Source organism: Phoenix dactylifera, unplaced genomic scaffold (assembly GCF_009389715.1).
Source record: "Phoenix dactylifera cultivar Barhee BC4 unplaced genomic scaffold, palm_55x_up_171113_PBpolish2nd_filt_p 000493F, whole genome shotgun sequence".
Lineage (NCBI taxonomy): Eukaryota > Viridiplantae > Streptophyta > Magnoliopsida > Arecales > Arecaceae > Phoenix > Phoenix dactylifera.
Genome location: NW_024067913.1, coordinates 37377 through 43443, shown reverse-complemented (window position 1 = coordinate 43443; position 6067 = coordinate 37377). Strand labels below are relative to the sequence as shown.

Here is a 6067-nt window from a genome sequence, read left to right as displayed (position 1 = left end):
CACATACCTTTGCCTTCATGTTCAGTCATAAGAAGGCTTCCCCAAGAAAAAGGAGTCCTCTTCATCTGCAAAATTCTCAAGAAAAGGTTTTAACCTGTGTCCATTTACCTTAAAAATTTTACCATCCCGTGGATTCTCAATCTCAACCGCCCCATGTGGAAAAACAGTTTTTATAATATAAAGACCTGTCCATCTCGATTATAACTTGCCAGAAAACAGATGTAAGCGAGAGTCATAACAAAGAACTTTTTGCGAAGGTTTAAAAGATTTTCATAAAATTGATCTATCATGCCTAATTTTCATTCGTTCTTTACAAAGTCTAGCATTGTCATAAGCATCTCTGCGAATCTTATTAAGCTCGTTCAATTGCAATTTTCTAGCTAGACCGGCATCTTGTAAATCAAAACTCAATTTTCTAATTGCCCAATACGATTTATGTTCTATTTCTACAGGCAGATGACACGCTTTTTCGTAGACTAGCCAGTAGGGAGACATGCCAAGAATGGTTTTGTATGCAGTACGATAGGCCCATAATGCATCTAATAGTTTCAAGGACCAATCTTTTCGTGATGGATTTACTGTTTTTTCTAAAATATGCTTGATCTTTCTATTGGCTAATTCTACTTGGCCACTAGTTTGCGGGTGATATGGGGTAGCAACTCTGTGGGTGACACCATACTTTTTCAATAAGGCCTCGAAAGGCTTATTACAAAAGTATTTTCCACCGTCACTAATTATAACCTTAGGCATCCCAAATCATGAAAAAATATTTCTTTTAAAAACTTCAGAACGGGTTTGTGATCATTGGTCCTAGAAGCGACAGCTTCTACCCATTTGGACACATACTCGACACCGACTAAAATGTACTCATATCCAAAAGACGGTGGAAATGGGCCCATAAAATCGATGCCCCAACAATCGAAAATTTCGATAATAGTAATGGGATGAAGATGCATCATTTGCCTACGAGTTAGACTTCCAATACGTTGACATTGATCACATGTCCTGCAGAACTTGTGGGCATCTTTGACCATAGTAGGCCAATAGAAACCACATTGCATGACCTTTGCGGCGGTTTTCTTAGAAGTAAAGTGTCCACCACAAGCATCAGTGTGACAGAAAGAAAGTACGCTTTGTATATCATGATCCGGTATGCATCGTCTAAAAATTTGGTCATTGCAATATTTTAAATAAATAGGGTTCGTCATAGTAATAATTCCTCACTTCGCGCAAAAAAAGATTTCTATGTCGACCCCCAATGCTCCGAAATCCGGTTCGTGACAAGAAAGTTTACAATATCAGCATACCATGGCATAGTAGAAAGTGCAAACAATTGCTCTTCGGAGAATGAGTCCTTGATGGAAAACTGTGGTACCGAATCATTAAAAACTAATCGTGATAAATTGTCAGCAACCACATTTTCTACTCCCTTTTTATCTTTGATAGTGATGTCAAATTCTTGGAGTAGAAGTATCCATCGTATTAAGCGTGGTTTGGCCTCTTCTTATCCAACAAATATTTTAGTGCTGCATGGTCCGTGAAGATAACAATAGGAGCACCAAGGATATAAGAGCGAAATTTATCTAAGGAAAATCCTACTGCAAGCAATTTCTTCTCGGTGGTGGTGTAATTTATTTGAGCATCGTTTAAGGTTTTGTTTGCATAGTAAATGACATATGGCTTATTATCCTTGCGTTGTCCTAGGATAACTCCTATCGCATAGTCACTAGCATCGCACATGATCTCAAAAGGTAATGACCAATCAGATGGCTGCACGATGGGTGCAGTGCTAAGCATAGACTTCAACTTTTCGAATACCTTCTGATAGGTTTCAGTCCAATTGAACAGTGTATCAAGGGATAGGAGGTTACATAATGGTCGAGCTATGACACTAAAGTCCTTGATGAACCTCCTATAAAATTCGGCGTGACCCAAAAATGATCTAACATCTCTAACCGTCTTGGGTGCAGGTAGCTTAGCAATTAAATCGATCTTAGCTCTATCTACTTCCATGGCTTTCGATGAAACAATATGTCCTAGGACAATTCCCTTTGGCACCATGAAATGACATTTCTCCCAATTCAGTATCAAATTCTTTTCTATACATCGAGCTAAGACTGCTTGTAAATGTGACAGGCAATCATCAAATGAGTTGCCAAAAACGGAGAAATCATCCATGAACACTTCTAAAAATTTTTCGTTCATATCTTCAAAAATGCTGAGCATGCATCTTTGGAATGTTGCAAGTGCATTACACAATCCAAATGGCATTCGTCAGAAAGCAAATGTGCCAAAAGGATAAGTGAAGGTAGTCTTCTCTTGATCTTCTGGTGAAATTTCAATTTGATAATATCCCGAATAGCCATCGAGAAAACAATAGAAATCATGCCCTACAACTCTCTCCAACACTTGGTCTAGGAAGGGTAGAGGAAAGTGATCCTTTCGTGTGACCAAATTCAGCTTTCGGTAGTCAACACACATGCGCCAACTCATCGGGACACGAGTTGGAACTAGTTCACCTTGTCCATTTTCTACTACCGTCAAATCTGACTTCTTAGGAACGACTTGAGTAGGGCTTACCCACTTGCTGTCGGAAATTGGATAAATAATACCCACGTCAAGCAACTTGAGGACTTCTGCCTTAACCACATCTCTCATTGTAGGATTTAACCTTCGTTGCATTTACCTTGTGATTTTGGCATTGTCCTCCCAAATATATCCGGTGCGTGCAAATTAAGAGGCTAATTTCCTTCAAGTCGGCAATAGACCACCCTAAGGCTCCTTTATGATTCTTTAGAACACCAACTAATTTTTTTCTTGGGTATGATCAAGTCCAGACGAGATGATTACAGGAAAAGTATCTCCGGGTCCAAGAAAAGCATACTTAAGTTTCTTTGGTAAGGGTTTCAATTCGAGCTAGGGTGCTTGCTCACGGGATGGGTACTATTTTCACCTCTCGAGGCGACAACTTCTCAAATGCTCCTACTTTTGGTCTCCACCCAGTGACCATCTTAATATCCAGATTATCCACAATAGGTGTGACTGTCAAATCATCATCATTGGTTCCATTAGGACACCAATCAATTAAGCTATCATCGGATGGGTCGTTAATTGCTTTAGCTAACAAATATTCTTCTGCAATGATTTTAACCCAATCAACCTCCTTACTCTCTTCGAGATCATTGGGTTGTTTGCACACATTAAAAATGTTCAGTTCTAAGGTCATGTTACCAAAAAAAAGCTTCATGACGCCATTCCTACAATTAATCAATGCATTCGAAGTTGCAAGGAATGGACGTCCTAAAATGACTGAAATCTGAGATTGTGAGTTCGAAGCCGGATGTGTGTCCAATATGATAAAATCGACCGAAAAGTGGAACTTGTCTACTTGGACTAATACATCCTCGATAATCTCTCTTGGAATTTTAACTGACCTGTCAGCTAATTGCAAAGTGACGGACGTTGGCTTCAACTCACCTAAACCAAGTAGCTCATATACAGAATACGGCAACAAATTCACACTCGCCCCTAAATCTAACAATGCTCGTTCTATCCTAAAGTCGCCTATGATGCATGAGATGGTTGGGCAACCTGGATTTTTATATTTAGGAGAATGTTGTGCTGCAAAATAGCACTCACATTTTTAGTTAAAAATGCCTTCTTCTTAACATTTAATCGGCGCTTGACAATACACAAGTCCTTCAAAAATTTGGCTTATGAGGGTACTTGTTTGATTGCATCGATCTTTACTTGCTTGAAAAGCTCAAGAATTTCAGAATTCGGTTCGAGCTTTTACAATGGCTTTAACCGTTGTGGAAAAGGTGGGAAAAAAGGACATTCAATTTTTTCGGTAGAAGTTGGGACCTCAACTTCATCTTTGTCCCTTTCATCGACTTTGGGAGCATCAAAATTAGAAGCAACCCACGGTCTCAATGAGACAGTCTGATCGATGACTTTCCCATTACGCAAAGTCATAATGCTCTTTGCATGTTCTGTATGCGAACTAGAAGGAGCCGTATTATTACTACCGTGCACTTGTGGGTTAGGTTGGGGTTGAGCTGGAAGCTTACCCTTCTCTTGGGTACTTAGGACGGTAGTCAACATTGACAATTGGTTCCTTATATCTTCAAAATTTCGAGTATTTTGAGCATTGATATTAGCTTGACCTTGTAGAAAAGTTTGTATAGATTGCAAGGTATCCTCGATATTCAGCTTTTGGGAGGGTGGTGATGCAAAAGTAGGATGTGCAGGTGGAGGAGCTGAATGGTGTGACTATTAAGGATGATTGTTTTCTCCACCTAAAATTTGGATGATTCTTCCAACCAGGATTATAGGTATTCGAGTATGGATCGTTATAAGGCTTTTGGTAGGAGTTCATAGCATTTGCTTGATCGTGCAAGACTTCTTTGAATGCCGGTATGGTGGGGCAATCTGTAGTAGTATGATCCGACATATCGCAGATACCACAACACTCGTTTCTAAGCTCTATAGTCTTGACAGGCTCAACCTTCCTAAGCTCAATTTCTTCTACCTTCCTAGTTAGGGCTGCCATTTTAGCATGAAGATCATCCTCAGTTCTGAGGTTGTAAAGGCCTCCCTGTACAGAGCTAGTAGGCTTAGGTAAAGACTTATTGTTTCTATCCCCGTTATCCCAAAGTTGGGCAATCTCTGCAAGGGAATCCAAATACTCCCATGCCTCATCAGGTTGTTTTTATAAAAATCTTCCATTGCACATGGTCTCTACAAACTGTTTCAACTGTGGAGATAAACCTTCATAAAAGAAGCAAATAGTTCTCCAAGTTTCGAACCCGTGATGAGGGCATGAGAGAAGAAAGTCTTTAAATCTTTTCCAACATTCATAAAATGTTTCGTTGTCTTTTTGTTGGAAATTGCTGATATGTCTTTTCAAAAAGTTAGTCCTTTGTGCGGAAAAGAACTTTTTCAAAAATTCTCTCTGCATATCTTGCCAAATTCTTATTGATCTAGGTCGCAAGGAGTTTTGCCATGTTTTGGCCTTATCCTTTAGAGAGAAAGGGAACAATGTCAACTTGAGGACATTCTCGGTGACGTTTGGCACTCTAAATGTAATGCTCAATTCTTCAAAATTCTTTAAATGAAGATACGGACTTTTGGACTCTAACCCATGAAACTTGGGCAGCAATTGAATTACCCCTGGTTTGATGTCAAAATGTCCTACATTATCAGGAAAAATTATGCATGAAGGCTGACTAGTCCTAGCCGGTTGTAGGTATTGTCTTAGGGTCATAACATGGGGTTCACGTTCTTGATCGTGGTGGCTTCCCGCATCTTCATTTAAATCAGCCATCGCACAAGGTGTGAGATACTGCGAAGGAATTTCAGGGGTGTGTCCTAAGGAATGATCTAAAGTTGTACGACTTAATCGACCGGTGTCGTCCCTATTCCACTTTAGCATGCAAAATATTTTCCTCTCTTTTTTTTATTTTTTTAATATAAGTGCTATCTGAAGATATCTAAAAGGACATCCTACAGAAAAACAAAAATCTATTCACAATCAAGCATGCATTAAAACATTACACCTCAATTTCTAATATTTTTCTTAAATTTCTAGATAGCTCCTAACTGGTTTGAAGAGGACACCTAGGCCTCCAATCCGGTCTAGTAACCTAGTCGACCAGGTAAGCTCCCAGGTAAGTGGAGGGGTCATGATGCATTTAGCAAGGGTCCCACTTAAAACTCACTTTCCTCGAACAAAGACTGTCTCCCTTAGAGGGACAAAGCTTGCCTAGACATCGACTGGGCCATAGAGCGAAATTGGTGCAACTTTCAGTGGTCTTCATCCTATTGAGCTCGAATATCCTTAGGGGCCAACGTCTAGTTGATTTTAGTTAAGCTTAGGATATTTATGCACTGGGATGATTTTTGGTCTAAGGACGAGTGATGAAATTCCGACCTTATCTTTTTTAATGGGTTCAGTCCTTAGAATATTTTATGCTGATGCCTTATACTATATGCAACAATCAAGAATTTTTTTCTTTAATATTTTATGACATGACATTAAATTTCATTGAATAGTTGATCAAGCAAA

The 6067-nt window shown here is 39.3% G+C and overlaps 1 non-coding gene across 1 annotated transcript; it reads left to right on the top strand.

Moving 5' to 3' along the window:
• Positions 1-4805: 4805 nt before the first annotated feature.
• On the top strand, positions 4806-4914 carry LOC113461480. The gene has a single exon (XR_003383755.1). It is a non-coding gene; the product is annotated as a small nucleolar RNA R71 (small nucleolar RNA).
• The last annotated feature ends 1153 nt before the right edge of the window (positions 4915-6067 follow it).